Raw genomic sequence first — 19,843 nt, 5'->3', positions numbered from 1 at the left:
AGCCTAGGAAATCTTCTTCCCTATGACACGAGCCAAAACCTAATGCAGCAAAACCTTATTCTAAATAAATATGTTTATGGCTGAACTGAGTAAGGTCTCAAAGTTTTGCACTGTAAAATATGCTGAGCACATAAGCAGAAACACGGATTCATTTTTATAATAATATGTACAAATGCCACAATATATGAAAAGCCAAAGCATTTGCTTGTGCTTACACATTTGGTGAGTTTTGAAATAAGCCTTTTGGCCATTTGGGGCCCTCAGCAAGGCAATGGTGCCCGTGTGCCCCCTGCCCCATGCTCTGCTTGCAGGGTCACTGCATCCCTCCCCAGGGCACGCAGAGTTTGCAGAGGTTGCATTAAGAGCGCCCAGGCATGTTCAGGACTACCTAGTCATAAATTGTGCTTGCTTCTGAAATTGCTACCAGGACCAAAACTAGGTCCTCAGTCTAAATATCTTTTAAATCTTGGTGTTGCAATCCTTTTTGTGGGTTGTTTTGATGCCATGGGGGTTATCGCTGCTGCCGTATGCGCAAGTGCTGAAGCAAAACGTAACTATTACTGTCGCTCATCAAGACCAACTGTAAATATGGAAACTCTATGTAGTGTACAGCATAAAAGCAAGTAAATTCTAAAGTGAAATGGTTTTGGTTAGTTGTGAAAACAGATGAGAAATGGGTGTATTTACAAAGGGCACATAACGTCCTTTACTTGTCAGAGGTAGGATGTGGGTGAATGAGGCAGTTCCCAGCCTCGGTGAATTATGGTGAACTGGTGATAGGGTGAAGGTGATTCTTTCTTTAGGTGCCCCGCTACTGGTCAAGCCCACCTGATACAGTCTCCAGGTGTGGATGTGCCTCAGCTAAGCCTTCAGGTGTATTTTCAAGAATTACCATGTGCTAGCAAAGCCCAAAGAATAGGCTGTGCGGCTGAAGACCTCTTGTCCGCCACAAAGACAGGATATTTCATGTTAGCTTAACCCTGTTTAACTGCAGAATACTCTTTCTAGTTCCACAACTTTTACCACAAGTTACAAATATGAACAGGCACAATAAAATGGCTCAGAAGACCCTCACCAGTGCTGTGCTGACTTATCCATGTGTCTAAGTCTTTATTGCACAGATTTAGACATGCCTTTATCTGGCTGCAAACGCACAGCACTTAGGCACCCAGTCTGATTTTTCTCTCAAAATTTTAGACTGCAACCTTTGAAAGGGGACAGTCAGAACTATCAATTACTTGATAAAGATAATAGCCTTTTTGGGACAGGGATAATAATGAAAGTAATTACTAATGGGGTTTTGGCAGATTAAATGGACTCTCCAGATGACGTGAGATACAGTTCTTCCCTGTGTCAGTATGGGTAGTGAAATATTTGGATGTGTTTTTCAACAATATCTGTCAGGCTCTCCTCTTTATTTTCTATGTAACCGTTGACCTCAAGCAGTCCATGAATAAGAAAGAAAGAAAAAAAAATTAGTATCTAATTTAAAAGGCTGGACTATATTCTTGCAGTGTCCTCAGGGTTTTGATAGCACCTTTAAGGCCCAACTCCTCTTACTTAATAAATTCTGGATGTAAAACTTCACTTACTTACATCATATTAAAAAAACTTTGGAACATTAACTTTAAGGAGAGTCACTTCTACAAGCTCATTTTTCACTAACTTTCCTTGCTGTAGAAACATATATTACATAAGTGTGGAATGAAAGTTTTTGCCCTGTGGCAACGGGATATTACTTTCACTACTCTAACTTCAGAAGTGAGGCTATAATGTGGGGAAAAATGAATATCAATGTCACAGAACAGCCAAAATAATATTGAAGTGCTTTTTTAGCACTACATTTCTGATACGTGCTTTGATACAAGGAAGCCAGCACCTCAGTCGTGCACGTGGGGTTGTGCCCCGTTGATCTTAAGCGTGGTTGCTTATCAGCTCTGAGCACATAGAATAAGGCTTTCTGTTTAGTGGGGTGACACCAACAGGAATGGGGTGTGCTGGAGTGCTCGGCCCTATTAGGGATGTAAGGGATATTCTGCTAAGGGCCGTTGGAGAATGAAGGATAATGATTTTTGTGTGCTGAGGAGGAGCATGGATGCGAGGGAAAGCTGTGTTAAATGCAGTGACATTACTGTATTTGCAGCAGTGCATGTAATAATTTAAGCTGTGAGTTCACTTTTCATATTAAGTGTGTTCATGTGACCCTTTTTGCCTTCTGTTCTTCACGAAGGTATTTGAACGAAGATAACATTGAGCCCCATCAAGAGCATGGAGAAACCTCACACCTCTTGCAGCATGCATGGCCGAGGTGGGCTGCCCGGAGCCCCTTTGTGTTGCTGCTCCCTTTTCTCTGCTTTGCATTTCACAGTAAATACCCTTTGGCCAGGCTGGACTGGAGCAGCTGTGACATTGGTTTGAGCTGCGTTCAGCTGGCCACAGGCAGCTCCAGAGTGACTTTCAGGGACATGTTGCCCCAGGCCAGGATTTAGCTGTGCTGGCACAGCCGTGTCCCACCGATCGCTTCAAACCCTCTGGGCTGCCAGAGCAGGGCCAAGAGGATACGGCACCCAGTGAGTCCTGACCCAAGTTTTTAATGATGCTTCCCTTCATTATGCATTGCATTTCTTCTTGACGTACACCCCGTGGTATATATTATATTGATCTCTTTTCTTGACTTCTCTGACTGTATAGTGATTTGTCTTCTCTTGCTTTCCTGACCACTCACAGATCATGTCATTATTAACTCCTTGTCTCCCCTTTTCTTTTCTTTTCATGTTGCTGTCCTTTATTTTCCTCTTACTGTTTTCTCATTCAATAACTCTCTCTCTTCCCGGTGGCCTGATTTGGCAAACACAACATGATAGAACAACATGTAGCGAAGTAATTAATTTTTTTCTGTTTCACGACTGTCTTGAATAAGCTATTTTTTATACAAAATTGATTTTTCTCTTTATGGTGACTGATGCTAGAGTCTCATCTTTTCCCAGTTTTAACATGTACATGTACATCAGAGACTATTTAATTAAAAAGGTTTTTCCCCATTTTCAATGAATATTTTAAGAGATGCAGCATCCATATTGACTCTTGACAGATTTGCATAAAATCTCACTGAAGCTACCATATACTTTCATCAAATTTTGGAGAACACTTCATTGCCCAATGAAATTTATATGGTGCATTATACAGTAGTTCTAGGATATTACCACCTGAAAATGCAGCCCGTAACACATAAACTGTATCTCCAGTCAACCTTAGCAGCCACCTCCTTGTCTGTCAGCTCATCTGCCCAGAAAATGTTGAGCCAAGTTCCCACTGAGATCAACAACAATGTTCTAGACTACCTTGGGTCACTTTGAATTAACGGTGTAATGAATTTAATTAAAATCTATTAATGTCGCATTGGGCTTTTAGCCATGAATTTAAGAAATCATGGGGGAATCAAACTGCCAAAATTTCTCAACGTATGTCTCAGACAAGTTTGAAAATGTAATGAAAAGTAATTAGAAGTACAAACAGAAAATGCACTGGTGGTAACACTGCTGCAATAGACCGTTGGCTTAAGGAATCAAAAATATTGCACATCTGATGTGAAATTGCCTTTGCCAGGTTTCAGGTATCCAAGGAGAGAGTTGTTTTAGCACATCCCACAGTAGGCATCTGACTTGGGCAGGATGAATCACCCTCCGGTGACGGCTTTCTATTTTCGTTGGCTACAGAGTTAACCTGAGCACCTCGCTGAGATTGTACACCTAATGTTTAGGTGACTCATGTTTTATGAAGGTAATCTGGGCCTGATTTTGAAAGGGCAAGAGCACAGGGAACAAAACGTAACTTCCAGACTAAGGCTGAAATGCCATCCAGGTTATTTGGACTGTACCTTATCCCTTACCCAGGTAAAGAGAAAAGCACAAGAAAGTATTAAACAGCCTTACCTGATGCCGATTTCTAAGCTGAAATTTCACGGTTGTCATTAAAATGCCAGTGTCCTCTCTGCTCTGTACATTCAGGTTGATTTATGGTGCTAAGACTTCTGTTTCAAATGGTCCTAAATTTTCAGATTGCTATCTTCACCAAATTTTTGCAAACATTGGTTTTGCCTCATAATGGACACACAGTAAAGCCAAATCCCAATCCAGGCTGCTTTGAAGTTTCAGAGTGGTTTTGCCTGTGACTTTACTTTGATCACCCACGTTCTGTAATTTCAAAGATTAAGAGATTTGGATTTACAAGGTGCGAGTTGTCAGCTTGCATTCGATGGGCTTTTTTGAAAACTGCAGAGGTGGCTGCTGTTGGCCATTTACACCGCTGGGAATATCCTATGTGAGCTTCCTTGGATATTAATTCCAGACTAAATATTTCACACCTGATGCTGGAAGAAAACTACCAGCTTGTAACGAACCAGTCCCTTCACTGTGACCCACCAATGTGCAGCACTGAGAAATGAAATACGGTATTGCCAGTTGTAATTCGAGAGCTCGGAAGAAGTAAACTGAGAGCAGTTATATGAATATTATGATCCAGGAACTCTGTTATCTACTAGGTGCATCCGTATCGATAAGTGGTTATTATTCTGTTCTAGCTGGCTGACATTTATGGTTTTCAGGATTTAGACTGGGGGTTTCCGTTCAGTTAAATCAGATGTCTGCAAATAAGCATCTGTTATGTTTAAGTTTCCCAGAGCCTTTCTTTCAAACCTGTTATTTTCTCTGAATCGAATGCTTAGTTCAGCAGAGCCTGAAAACGAAAACAAACCCCAAATGGTCTCCACAGGATATTTTGGGGGAAAAAATCTCTTTGAAAAGCTAAGAACAAACTATGACTGGGATAAAATGCATGTACCAATATTTATTATTTATCCAGAGCTTTCTGAAAAATCATTAACAGAAAAAAGTAGTTACGGTCTGCTAAATTATACTGCAGAGGTCTCGAATTTTAGTTTAAGTTCTTTGGTAGTCAGGAGGATAAATGGTGTGAGGGAGGACTGTGCTTTCCCATCCCCAGATTTCTTGCACGTTGTGCTGGTTTTCCCATCTGCCGCAGGTGGGTGATGTCTGGGGGGGGTCCATGGGGCTGCCTCTGCCTCATCTCCCCGGCCCTCGGTGCCGTGGGCTCTTGGCCGTGCCAGGGAGACCATTCCTGCTTGCTGGAGCATCCTGTCTTAGTGTATTCAAGAATGGTCTTGAAAAATGATGCTCTAACCTTTCTGCCTCAGTTCTCACTCATATTGATTCAACTACTGGGAACTGGGGGAAAAAAAAGTCTGTGGTGATGCTGAAAAAAATCAAATGGGCGTTTAATAAAAATCCTCAGAGACACTCGCTCACCCCATGCAGATGTAGGATTTCCTATAATGCCATACATAAAATAATATGAAAGCAGAGGATAGAAGAGGAGATCTTTTCATTGAAGAATGACATTTAATGATGCAAGACTTTAGGGTCTCTGATAGTGAAAGAACAAAGCAGGTGAAAGCAAAAAGTCAAAACAGCTGGAGAGTTTGTGATATTATTCTATAGCATCTTCACTAGCACAGGTTTTCCAAGGCCCCTCATACCAAATTTACAGTGCTTCAATAATTATCACCACAGATTTAGGCTGTATATCTTCCCTGAGGTTATTCAGGAAAAATTTTATTTTAGTCACACTTTTACCTCGGCATTAGATGGAATCTGAACTGATGGCTGATGAGAGCAATCCTGGCAGGTTCATTGAGTTGTGGACACTCAGTCACTGGTTTAGATGGTTTTTAATATAATGAATTTAAAATTTATTTAATTTTCCTTTGAAATGTATTTGAATTTATTTGTGTGGTATTTTAGAGGTGGATGGGCATTGTTTATCTGAGAAGCCATTCAGGAAAGAAAGTAACGTGATATCACCACGCAAATAATTGATAGTAGTCGCAGTATTAGCAGGTTCTATTGAATTGTCTTCAACGGCCTTCTCTAATTGTCTCTGCAAACTGAATTAGCAAGATGGTTTCAGTAATATTTTTTTTTTTTACTGGCAGCTGCCTACCCAATTGTATATATTCATTAGTTCTGGTATGATTTCATTAACCGATGTACATTAAATACCTATTAAGCAACTTGTGCTCATGTTCCTAGACAAGCAATGATGCATCTTCTGGTGAGCTTACTTATTAGCTCATTGGTCTGGATAAACTGTTTTTTATTTATATTTTCAATTTGTCATTACTTGTGAACTGTACCAGCTGAAGGATGAATGTAAAAAGGTAATTAAGCTGGTTAGGTTTAATTATTTTTTGTTTCAACTGTCTCGCAGAACCACAAACCTGGCCAACCAGGCAAATGAGCACTAATGAATGAAGCCACATGATTAAAACATCTGTCACTGTCCTACCGGGTCAATTGAAAGCTTGGATTGGCTGCGCACTCCGAATGCAACGATTGCTATGGAAAGCCAAATAAGCCAGAGTTAATGTTCTTCTAATCCTTCGCCTGTTGAGTTGACGGTGATGGGTAGCAAACATGCACCAATGAGCAGTAATGAAGTCACTTTTAGATTGGTTTAGCACAGGTTTTTCAGGCTAATTAGGTAGACAAAAATGTTAATTTAATCAAAGGAACATGTATTCATTAAAGAAGGTGTGTAAGATAACTGAAGTAGTGAATTAGCTCAGTCAAGAGGTAGACTATAGCTCCTGACTAAATTGTCCAGATTATAAAAAGAATGATGTATTTATGTACAATTTCTTTCTTTTCTTTTCTTTTTCATTTTAAAAAGGTACAAATCATGCTTTTGGCTCTGGAAATCAGTGGATTTACATCAGGAATCGAAACTGTCTCCCTGTCGTTGTGTATATTAGCTGGAAGGGGGAGTTAGGATTCAGAGAGAGAAAGCAGAGAGCGAAGGGAGATGTTCATTCTGCATTCCAGATGGCATAAACCACATTACCACATTATTGCTCAAATGAGCTCATTAGCTTCTTACTTCATGGGACTTTATTTAGCAGCCGTGTAGCATGGCTGTGTTTGTCTGATTTTGCTTGGTCTTCCTTGGGACATGACTAATGTGCAAGTCACTACTGGAACAATTTTGTTCATACTATAACCCTAATGGAGACGTGTTGAGTGTTCTTTGGGGCCAGATCAGGAAAAAGCAAGAAACAAGGATTTTCAACCATTAAGAGGTAAAATACAGTGCAGAGCGTCTTACCTTATCTGATTGTATCTCATCTAGATCCAATAAAAAGGAAAGCTGACTCTCTAAGATTGCTTGGCTACTGCAGCACAGAAAATGATTAAAATACTGTATTAGCGTTTTGTAATAATTTTAACCTCTCCTCACCCCACACGCAATTTAGATTTTGGTTCTATACTAGAACTGTGAATGACAGTTTATGTTAGGAGATTTAGACCTTTTTGGTGCATTCTGAATATGGCCCTTATCCTGAAACCCACTGTCTCCTTTAAGCTCTCTCCGTCCCACCACACAGAGAAGCTGATGCTGATTGATGCAGCGTTTCCCGGAACATGATAGTGTCTGTAATTGTACAAATACGCATGGTGACCCATGAGAACAACATCTGGGAACGACAGACATAGACGCAGTCTCAGCTTTTCACATAGCCATTTCTGAGGAATTGGCCAGAGCAAATATTACTTCTATATTTAAAACATAAATATATTAAATAATTATCTCTAATTAACTGTGTAGTGCTTTAGATGAAAGAATAATCATCGCCAGTTGCTATGGTAGGGCACATTTGTGGTATTTCTTTTAATGGCTGGGAGGTTTTTGTCTTACTCCTTCTGGGAGGATGGAGAGTGTTGAGTGGGTGTTATGGGTCAAGTACATATTTCTGTATATTTCTGTACAGGATGTCTGGTTAGTTGTTTGGGAAGACGGTTGGAGAGAAGGAATATTGGCATGTGCTGGCATACATGGATTAGTTTCCTTTATAACATAATTTTCAGTGTAATGGTTAATGGGACTATTTTAATTCTTTTAATGTTTGTTGTGTTGTGAAGCAAAGTTAACAATTATCCTTTTTATTGTTTGTTTGTTTGTTTGTTTAGTCCATGGTTTCTGGGATGGGTCTTGTAGGGCAGCAGATGGTAGAAAGGAGATTGAGGTAGAAATTAAGGTTTCTTGTTATAACTAACAGTTTTTATGGTTCGTAATAGAGGTTTCATTTCTGTGGTTAAACAGTGTAAACAGTTTTCATTAGCATCTAAATTTAACATAATTTTCAGGAACATGCAAGTTCTGGTGACTGAAGACGATGATTGATATTGATCTAACAATGAAGGAAGAAACAATTAAAATGCTGAAAGTTAAATGTGGGAGAGAGAAATGAAGATGAAGCTTTTTAATTTGGGGTAAATGAATCAGCAGCATCCGTGACTTTGTTTGGAAATGTAGAATTGTTTTTTAAAATGCTTATGAATAAATTATCATGCAGCTATACCATGAGGTGTTAACAGAGCCCATGCAATTGTGACATGTGGGGAAAGCAGTCCTGGAGAGATGTCTGAAGGAATCCAGACTGGGTTCTTGCTTCATATAGTGAAAAATACAGATGTTTCGAACCAATCATGGTATGTGGTTCTACCTGATCAACCTCAGCCATTTTATGAGGGCCTGGTTTTCAGACAGCAGGTATAGTCTGTTTTAAAAAATCCAGATCTTCTGGATGTTTTGTGTTTGCAGCCTCCACATTTCAAGTGCCAAGTCCTAGTCATCTCTGAAAATCTATTCAGGTTAATAAGAAACATATCATTTTGAGGAAGGGAATTTTAACTAATTGGTTGAGTTTTAGCTAAAGGCACCTAAGTAATTTTGTAAATTTGGCTGTACCTCCTGATGCTTTGCAGATTGATCTACATGCCATATGTTGCATGTGGGAGCTGAATCTGTGTTATTGGGACAACCCCCAGTGTCTCACTTGGGGAAAGTTAATGGAAGTTATTTCCCTTAGGAACTGCACAGCGAGGTCTTCTGCACTGGGGGGAAGATGTGTACTGCGTGGCTTTTGGGCTCTGACAAAGGGGATTGGTTTTTCCTTTCTTTTTTAGAGGATAGGAGACACTGAAAAGATTTTCAGAAGACAGGTGTCGTTTAGCACCTGCTTCCCAAGGTGCTGTCTTGGAGCGGAGAGGGTGCTTGTCGGCCATGTACAACTTGGAAATTTTCCCCTTCTATTATGCCGATATTAGAGATTGGCAAGAGCTGATCCTGATGGGAGTCTTGTGTGAAATTCCCTGCGAGTTGCTATTGCTTTTTGGCTGCTTTAGTAGTGCTAACCATATGCTATGCAGCTCAGCACAGCCCTGTTGTGGCCTCTCCTTGGCTTGGCTTTTCCGCTTGGCGCTGAAGGTGCCATAATTCATTATTGCACTGGGCAGGAGGAAGGGGGGAAGAAAGTGTGTTGGCTTAAAGGGAGTCCTAGGATCAGTGGCATCGGGAAGTCAGCAGGTGTAAGCGATAAAACATGGCCTTGATGACTGATGCTCATCCCAGCTCTCCAGATCAGGACTTCTCCAGCCGCCGGAGCTCAGTGCAGCGTCTCTGTGTGCTCACTATGGAGCGATGCCCTGCAAGGAAGGCAGAGGAACTCGTAGGGGTTGGAGTCCATTCTGCAGCGTGCAGGATCATATCTCCAGCCTGAGTGTCTTCATCCCGTTGCTGTAGCCCTGCCCTACTTCTCTATAGCTTTCTGCAATGTGGCGCAGGGAAGGGAAGAGCCGTGTATTGCTTGTGATTTCTGTCACTCCAGGGAGTGTAAGCAGATAGTTCATTTTTGCCTGGTTTAATGAGTGTTAACAGAGCAACTGATCTTCTGATTCTGTGATTCAGAAACAAAGCAATCTGCTGCTACTGTTATATATGTTTTGTTTTAAATATACTCCTAGCAAAACTGCCTATTCCAACGCTTTCTTTATCCTTTACTTGTTTTCCTTCTGTCTCTTCCCTTCCTGTTGCCCATCAGGCAACCGTTGCGATGTAGAGGTGCATTCCGAGCTGATAGGGCCACCTCTGCCTACTGCCCAATGACACAAAGACGACCAAAACCGGGATGGTTTTCTTTGTCAGATTGACAAGTACCATAACCAGGAGCCCTGCACGCTGCTCTGGCAGAAGTTGGGTAGGCTTCCACACATACACGTCCAAAACCCAGTTTCATTTTTTTAAAAGTTTAGAACTTTGACAAGTTTGCAAAATTTGCAAAGCTTCTCTCTTGGCATGGACTAAAGAATAGTCGGAGCAAATGGGTGCTTACGATATCTTTACTTTGTTGATAGTATGATAAAATTCTCCTCTGGGGCAAAGAGCTTTTCATGGGGTGATTGTTAGATGGGGAGCCGCTGGGGTGGGATTCCCTCCTCACATCCCTGGCTCACATCAGGAGAAGCTTTAGAGTGTCAGTTGAATATAACAACTTTAACACTTCCCAATTATTCTTCGTTCATCTAATATAAGTGCCCAGGAGGGGCTCCATTAGTGTCAGGAGGTCATATTGAGTAGAAATATATTCAAATGGCATTGACCGGTTTTAAAAACATTTATTGCTACAGCTTCATCTTCGGTCTTAGCTCTGACTAATTCTTTTATGCTTAATGTGGGGATTATGTTAAATTAAAGAAAACAATTTTACATTAGGGTTTTTTTTTTTTAATAAAGTTGCACCCTAAGGTCATTGCCTTAACTTCTGTCTTCTTTTTAAATACTGTGAAGGTATTGATCACTTTAATTCTTTTAAATACATTTCAATGTTGCAGAGGGATGCCAGAGTATTACTTGTTCACTGGTGTGCTTGACTATTGAAAAGCTTTAGTTTCTTGCTGTGATGATCGTCTGAGATCTTTGTCAATTGTTCCTAGCTATTGTTTATCAGAATTGCTGAAGTTCGTGAAAAGAAAGGCTTCGGTCATGCTGTCTTTCTGTTAGCAGGAGCCAAAAAAACCAATATGAAATGGTAAGGTACCTTTTTGAAATTTCTACAAAAAGACTGGGCAAAAATCTTAAAAACATTTGAAAATGAAGAGAAAGAGCCCTAAAATTTACAAAACAACTGCCGTCATATAAGCGTAATTCTGAAATAATCAAGTCAAATACATGCTGTTCCTTCCATCTAAACAAATGGGTTATATAAAAAAATGATGGCAGGGAACATCTTTGGCCAAGTGCAGTAATAATAATAATATTAATGCAAGTGTGCTTTATTGCAAGGAAGCAATGTTATCACTCCAATTACCTATATAGGAGATTTGAAAAAAAAACTAATAGGAAACAATTTAAGCGTAACTGTGAAGTTATTATTTCAAAACTAGATGTAATCAGTTACCAACAATACGCGGTATGGCTTAATTAACGGTTGAAGTACATGAAATCTCTAGGGGGTCTGTCTGCACTAGTGTTTAGGGACATACTATAACTCAAGGTAATTGAACAGCAATTAACTTGAGTTAATGAATGAGCATTCTTGGGAAGACACACAACAGTTAATGGATCAGCCCGGAATGAACCACAATTAAGCACACGCCTGTTTGTTTTGCTGAACAAGCATCTACTGAATGTCCACACTAGAAAATATAAGGCCGTTAATTAACTTGAATTAATAGGCATTCATCTCTACTCCCATTCCAACTGAAAGACACTCTGTAGATAATCCTGGGACAGCTGTTGATGTTTCATGGCTAAGGCAATTAAAGATATTACCATTATTAACCATGGCACAAGCTTTTGTTAACTACAGGTCTTTAAAACAATGTGAGCAATAAACAGGAGTTTGAAGTCTATGAAGTGGAATACATGTTACATTAGTGAACTAATTGAACTAATGTGGAGACTGGCTTTCATCAAAATTTCAGACAATACGGAGGAGAAAGCCCATTTCAGCAATGCCATGCACACGCTCCCCTTTTGCCTGGTGTCAGCTTGTTGCAGAGGTGAATACTTGACTGCAGATGGCCATTAACCAGTGAGTAAGGGTCTGCATTTATCAGATGAAAGAGAACCTGGTTATCAAATGTTTTCTGTCTGTTCAGAAAATAAACGGCGGTTTTACGTCAAAATTCCTTAAGTGATTCTAGGGACAGATAAGATGTTTCTTGGAACTCGAAGAACACAAGTATTTGAACACAGTCCCAAATACAGCTAGAAGCCAAAGCATGGAGAGCTTACAGATTTAAGTGACTCCCTTTTGAAAGATTTATAGTGAGCTTAACAAGAGACTAATAATGTACAAAGTCAATAGCCAGAGGAGAATTTAAAAAGCAAATGTACAAGTAAGTTATTGGCATTATCCAAAAGTTAAGTAAACAAAATTGTATTTTTCAGTGATTTAGGAATCTTTGCCTTACTCGAACACACAAGATATTCTTTAGAAAAAAAACAGCATAAGATTCAGCAGAAAAAGGAATCATTAAAAATTAGTTGCTATGCAGGCAAAGCAATTACTTTTAACTATATAGCAAAGCGGAGTTCAGTTCATTCAGTGTAAATGAGAAACTGCTGCAAGATTCCTCTAAAAGTTTGGTACACCCACAGATCTGACTTGTTTGTTCAGCTACGGCTACATTTATTCTTCATAGCCCTTTAAGTAAAATGTGGTTTCACTGGAAAAGGACGGAATGTAATGAAACGATGACAAGAGACCTGTGGGAAATGAAATAGCTGAAGGCTCATATGGGTAGATCTGTACTGTACAATGCAGTTTTGTGTAGGGAGCCACAAGGTCACTTATTTAGAGCTCAGTGAAGTGTTGCGCTAACGGAGTTTGAGTGCTGCCCCTGCCAGCTCCCGCACCTCCGGTATCTCTGCGTGGCCGTGGGCCGTGCCGCACAGGCGTCCCCGTGCTGGGTTTGGAGGAGCGCGCTCCTCGGCAAGGGTCGGCGAGGCTGCCCGTGTGGTCTGCAGGTGAGGTCTGGAGAAAAACGGAGGGTTTGCAGATGCTGAGCACTGTTGAGCTCAGCGCCCGCGTTGGAGCAACAGCGTCGCCCTTCCCACCCGTCGCCTGGCCCCATCCCTCCCTCCAGTGCCCTTTGCCCAGGCCCTTGGGACATGTCCTCCAAATTCATCTTGGAGAGCCTGAGAGCCCTGTGTGGCCGTGGGGCAGGTGTGCCTGTGGCCCACAAGAGGACCGGCTTGGGCACACACCATTCAACGCCTCTGCAGAGCTTCCGTGGCCAATTCCAGCCTGAAGAGGTTTGGACTCTGACCATCTGGAGCCGTGAATTATGGTGGAAAGAAAAATACCTCAGCAGAAGGTCCTCTTTCGTGTCACAGTAAACAAAGCAGTTCACAGGTGACAAAGAGTTTTATTGAAGGTGACTTGGGACCTCTTTGGCACACTCTTGGTACCTCAGACTGTTTAAAATTGGCAAAGGTGAAGGCTCTGAACTAAATTCTGCAAAGGCAATTAATGTGTTTCATTTCAGTTACCTGCACGTCATTCATGGGAGCTGTCTTGAAAGAGACAAATTAATGACTATTCAGAATTTTATACCCTGCTATTTTCTCTATTTACTGATGTTACTTTCCATCGCTTCTCCAGAAATACTTAGTCTGGTGTTTAACAAGCGAAGCTATTATTATCTTCACTTACATAAGATTTTCTTCCCCCATGATAGTGATTGAGAAGGGAAAGAAAAGAAACACAAACCTCTAGCAGGACTTTAACAAACTCATTGCACAGCTTCATGGTAGATGTGTGATACACTTGTAGAAGCAGTGCAGAGCTGCCAAGGAATAGAAAGAGGTGACCAAGCTGAGACAAAATGAAAATATTGAGATCAGAGAAATGCTGAATGAGAGACAGGTTTGATTTTATTTTTGGCTTTCCATAGCTTTACTGTAAATTTCAATATTTCTATTAAATATTGGCCCTAGACACTTCAATAGGCTTTGAAAATACTGGTTGTTAACGAGTTTGCAGCTGAATCCCAATTTTCTTTCTGTTTATTTTTTTGAGTACCAGAAATACTCCCTGTGTCTATATAATTAGTGTTTTAATGTTTGTTTTCCTTCAGTTGAGTCTGCCTTTCGAGATATTCCTTTAGTTCTTTCATCATTTCACAGAAATTAAAATTCTGCCCAAAATAACTCAAACTATCCTTAAATTACATACAAAGGATTTTCAGCTCCCAAACAGATCTTTTCAAGCTTAGTCTTAAATAAAGTCTTTAAAGTTGCAAAGACTTCCACTGCTACTTCTTAAGAACTGTGGGGGTTTTTTTCTTTTTTATTTTGGAAAGGATATTGCTGACCACTAGCAAATACTTGAACAGTTTTTCATTTAATAGAAATATCCTGTACTTAGGCAATGTCTCGTATTTTAACAAATTCTAGGACTTCTGACAAAGTCTCGCAACATTTTGATCTGCAGCATTTGCTGTTTGCATTTGGTAACAAGTGTTGGAAATAAACACTATGACATAATGTTTAAGTATTTGAGGAATCAACATGGTTTTCTAAGGAATGTCTCCTACAGCCTACAGTAGCGTGGAACACTAATTAAAGTAAGAAATTTTTGTCAGACATTTCATAATTCAGAAATTGTTTGATTAAGCAGCAAACATCCCCTAGGAGTGTATTCTTGTGAGCTGATCCCATTTCCCGAGTTAGAAATTTTAGATATTTTTCAAGGATTTCCTGGAAATACACAGTATATTGCACTGATTGCCAAGACTGCTAAAGTCCTTAAGGCCCCACCAATAACTGAAAAAATTGTATTTTTTTTTAAACCTCATTTTTTTCTCAAGTGAGAAAATAGCCATGATATGTAGCCATAGCTATAGCTATAAACTATACATTTCTTACAGTATTAACAGACAGACTTGAAATAACCAATTAGAATAATAAACGATAACACTTGTACCTCTTCCTCGATAACAAGTCACTGACCACACTTACTGTAGTTACTCTCATTAAGAGTCCCATTTGAGAAAGATATTTATAAGTCCAGTATTTTACCCAAGTGTGTAAGGTATCCAACAGCTGGCATTGAGTAATGCATTCAAAAGCATATCACTGGTAATCCATCTCAATTCCTTGTTTATTACCTTTGCAACTTTCTAGCAGTTTTGTCAATAAGATGTTGCTTCTAGCAGTATGACTTTATTCTTACATTAATATCCCAAATTTATCATAAGCTTCTAAATTTCCTCTGGTCACCAAAATGTCCTGTTGAGCCATTTAAGCTCCCTGGATCTACATTCTTTATCTGTAGCCTGGGAAAAAATATTTTTTGCCCTATATCCCTGAGTGATTTGAGATTAAATTCACTAAAGTTGTCAAGTAGGTCAGTGATGAAAGCCAAAACAAGAGAGAGAAATCTTGTTTAGCATTTAGGTGGATGGGAAGGGGAGGAGGTGGCAGTGCTGCAGAGCTCCTACCCCACCGTCACAGCCACGTCCCAGGCAAAGATGCTGATACGGAGCCTCAGTGCGGAGAGGGAAAGAGATCTCGTGGCTTCAGGCAGTCTGAAGGCAGGCTCTGGATGCTCAGCCAAAGGACAGCCAAAAGGAAATACAAATGTTAGGCTTGGCATTTTTTGCTCTATGCTTTGTGTTCTTTTAAGGGATAAAAATTCCTTCTCGAGCGTTTTTGGTCCCTAACCAAGTGCAACAGTTAGCGGTTATGTGTCATTATCCCCCGGTGGTTCTTCTTTCAGAAGGAAAAGTCTTATCCAGGCAGTAACAAGCACAGGCTGCCAAAATGGCCAAAAAGCTGTAAGAACAGTCTAGGTTGCCCTCAGAGCTCTGTGTGGACCACGATGGAGAGCTGAGTCGCCTCTTGCTGCCTTTGAGCCAGCCCTATTCTGCCTGCAAAAGGCTGCGTGGAGGAGCATAGAGTGCACTTCGAACCGGCAGCGCTCGCTGATCGAAAACTTTTCACCGAGTTGGTTATTTTAACATTATTTTAACGTAGCTTGATCCTGTCTACCATCTCCCTGCGTGCTGCTATCTGCATGCAAGCGTGCCGAGCACCGCTCAGGGCTGCCCCGTGGGACTAGGCAGCTGCTCCTGGCGAGAGCTGCATCCTCCTCCTGTGACTTGTTTGTTTATTTACTTTGAAAAGTTCCTAGGGAGCATAACCAGGGGCTTCTGCCAAACCTTGCAGACACCCACTGGAGAGTTAGAACGTGTTTAAATTGACAGCATCACGGGCTCTGCTCACCCTTGCTCGTTCTGCCAGGCTGGAGGGAGTGGGCATCACTGCTTACTCATGCTGGTGTTGCTGCAAAATCGTGCCCAGGAGCAGCTCACATCTGAAATGCACATAGCCTGGCAGAAGGTTCAAATGTGTTTCACAGTAAAGGAAATCCAGATCTGAGACACTTAGTATTTATTTTGAAAGATTTCATTATTTAGATGATCTTGGTGCTAGTGAAAAGAATTAAAGAAGCTGAGATGACGTTACACACGGCAGATAAATAAGTATGCAGAATGTGAGTTATTAATTTGTTCCTGCTGGTGTCATGTTTTAAAAAGGAGCAGAAGCAGGAAGAAATGCTAATATCCCCAAATAAGGCATATTTCTGTAATGAAGAGCTATGTTCTCTAAAGGCCAAAGCACAGTAGGAGCTATCACTTTTCTGTGACTTTAAGACTCTCTGTTTAAAAAAGTATTTTAAAAAAGGTGCTGCGTCTTGCTCTGTTGTAGTTTGCCGATGCCAGTTGTATATTTTTGCATGTGATTCTTGGCTATTTCCCATAAGTGCCTGATTTTCAAGCGCGTAATATTGTACTCCTGACTTCCAAGAGAATCTCTTTGCATTTGGCAGAAGTCCCCTATGACTCAGTAAGCACCCACTCAATAAATAATTTGAAATTAAAAACACCCCACGCGTGAGTTCTGGATAAGAAAAAATGCTATTTTGCCTTTATTTTCCTCACAAAGTAAACAGTAGGAAAATTATATCAATGTTTTCCAGTTACTTCGCAGCTCAAGAAGTATAAACTACCATGATGATAATTTTGGAAGGTATCAGGAAGCGCCGTCTTGCAGGATGCTTCTGGACTTGGGTTGATGACTAGCAAGCTCCTAGTTCCTTCCCTTGCTGCGTAATGATCATTATTTTTATTCTAGTAAACTCTTTTGTATGTGCACTAAAAAGTTGTGAAGAAGACAGGGGGCCTTAAGCATAATGCATCTTCTGGCAAGGAGGCAGAGGGATGCAAACCACAGGGAGGAGAGAGTATCTGAAGTCTGAACTGCTGGCATTTGAAAGTTGCTAAAATTAACCTGTTGTTTCGTAGGAGCAGGTTATATATAGTTTCTTAGCTGCAGTGCTGTGACACAACAAAGTGCTGGAGAGAAACTTTGGGAGCTCTTCCTTTAACGCAGCTTTCTCGTGTGACTGTTGGTGAATGCCTGACTTTGTGCCTCAGTCTCCCCTAAGAGGGTGTTCACGTGTGTGAGCACACACGCAGTATAGCCTGTGCCACACACAGGTGTGACAGCATGTATAAGGCGTGTTAGATAGCCGTATGTTAGTTCTGATGCTAAATACTTCGGGATTGAGAGTTTGGGGAGGAGTAAATGATGACAAATAACGAAACTCCTGCAGTTGCAGCCCGTCACGGAGCATCAGGGCAAGGCATGGGGGCTTGGTTGCTTTTGGCAGTACATCCATTCCCCCCAACAAGGCACGGTGGGTGCATGCTGGGGTTTCCTCCACATGCTGTGACCTCCTGCGCCCACTCTGCCTGAAAGACTGTCACTGCAGCCTAACAGCCCCGGGCGTTCTGCAGAAGCCCTCCATTTCCTACCTCCTTGCTCTAGGGCCAGATACCAGGTGGGTGTAAATTGGCGGAGCTATTTGGAATCGGTAGATGCACTCACAGATCGGATCTCATTCTTTGCCCACCATTTGCGGTGGCAAGGGACCCTAAACATACCCATATATTTTCCTCTATGAATAATTATTTGCTGGCAATTGTTCAAAAAGCAGTAGAAGCAATATACTTATTTCAGCCTCTTTGGGAGCAGCGCTTTCAGTTCTCTCATTTCTTTGCTGTCCCCAGAGCCTCCCTTGCTAACAACAATGTCATATACACACTGTAGATAAGTCTGGAAGACAGTTTAAATTATTTTTCAGTATATTCTGATAGTGGAAGAGCAAAATCATATATTTTTGTGACAAATACAGCTATAAAAATTCTGTGGTGGTTCCTTAGCCATGAGGGCAGCTTCTTAACAAGGGGACTATGGATTCCTCTTAACGCAGAGAATTTGATTTTAAAGGAAATTTCTTTTTACCTACCTGTGCAAATAAGTTGAATGTGCCCAATCTCTCATCTCTTATTGAAAGTATGAGTCTTGATTAAAAAAAAAAAAATCATTAAAATAATCCCTGAAGCCACTATACGTTAGTATAGTTGGAATCACATTTTTGAAGTATATTTTATTTCATGATATCTGTTTATTGTTTTGCCTGGCAACCCATTTATTTTCTCTTTGAATCCTGTTGCACACTACCGAGGTCTACGTCTATCCCAGTTATCTATAGGCAACCAGAAAAGATGCCGAAGTCACCTTGGAGGAGCTCCACAGCAGCTGGGAAGCACTTGCAGGGAGTGCTTTGGGTGCTAGGTGACTCCATTGCCATTTTCTCTCCGCCGACTGCAGAGGCAGCACGGGGTCATTATCTTCCAAATGCAGGCCTCCTCAGTTAAATGCCTAATATTAGCTGAATCTGGGCTCAGAAGTGATTAATCAAGGTGCACTGAAAATATTCCTCCCCATCCACCCTGTTTTCTCCTGGCTTTTGGAAATAGAGGAGATAATAGTGGAGGAGAGTAAATGAAGCAACTGAAAATATGGATTCGCATCATGATTATCCTACCTTTGGAGGCTGATGTTGCCATAGCAGCCAGTATATAATGCAGGTGTGGTGGTTTTTGAGAAGGTCAGTGCAACAGGCACCTCCGCCGAGTCCCCCCGTAGCCTGTAAATCAGGCTGCTGAGGTGGGTTCGTCAAATGTGCCTTATAGATGGGACTTGCGAGAGCGGCCACAGCCCTGCTGGGTCTCTCTCCACCTGTGCTTGTATTTCTGGCATCTTGAGTGTCGGCGTGGATCTCGAACGGGGGTCTGAAACCGGAGCATGTTTGCGCGAGCCTTATTTCTTTGAACGGACCTGGTATTATGCTCTAATTAGTGCCCCGATTTGGTTTGGCACGTTCACATCAGACAAAAATGACCCAATAATTGGCCCCATTTTCAAGAGCTCACCTTCAGAAATGCTGCATGACACCTGGTACTTTTCTTTTCACACTGTCAGGCCTTAATCTGCCAGCTTCGTTCCTGGTCAAGGGGAATTGCTAAATACTCGATTAGTCAGAAAAAAATCTTACTTCAGAGTGTAAGTACAGAATTGTGTTCTGGATCCACTAAGATAGAGAAAGGAAAAAAAAAAATCCTCCTTCTCCCTGGAAGGTTCTTCCAACAATATAAAGATGAGTGAGTTCAATTCAACCTTGGTATGACTTGGATGCCACAGAGGGTGTTGTGTCAAAGATTCTTGTAGTTTAAAAAAGTGTTTATTCTTTCCTTCATTTGGTGATTGACAATCATAATTCAGGAGTATTAGACCATCATTTATAAAACCTGTTTTTTCTGAAACTCCTTGAGCTGTACAGTAAATTTATGTGCTCATTTTATTATTAAATTGCTGCATTATAAGAACACTTGTTCCTACGAGTATAAGAATCTTTTTTTCCACTTCTGAGTGTGCACAAATTTCTGCAGGATGGGACTTTTCCCTTCCAGTTAGCATAATTATGGTAATGAGCTAGACTAAAAAAGATGGAGAATTCCAGGGACACATTTGGGATGTATGTTGATGATAAGATGTGAAACCTTACTATTTG

At 40.9% G+C, this 19,843-nt stretch overlaps 1 protein-coding gene across 5 annotated transcripts in view; it reads left to right on the top strand.

Moving 5' to 3' along the window:
* Window positions 1-19,843, top strand: part of SGCD (sarcoglycan delta) — a 370,190-nt gene that overhangs the window by 238,623 nt on the left and 111,724 nt on the right. The gene's annotated exons all lie outside the window — the stretch shown is intronic.

This window comes from Accipiter gentilis, chromosome 26 (assembly GCF_929443795.1).
Source record: "Accipiter gentilis chromosome 26, bAccGen1.1, whole genome shotgun sequence".
NCBI classification, from domain to species: Eukaryota; Metazoa; Chordata; class Aves; order Accipitriformes; family Accipitridae; genus Astur; species Astur gentilis.
This window is presented reverse-complemented; position numbering and strand designations above follow the sequence as displayed.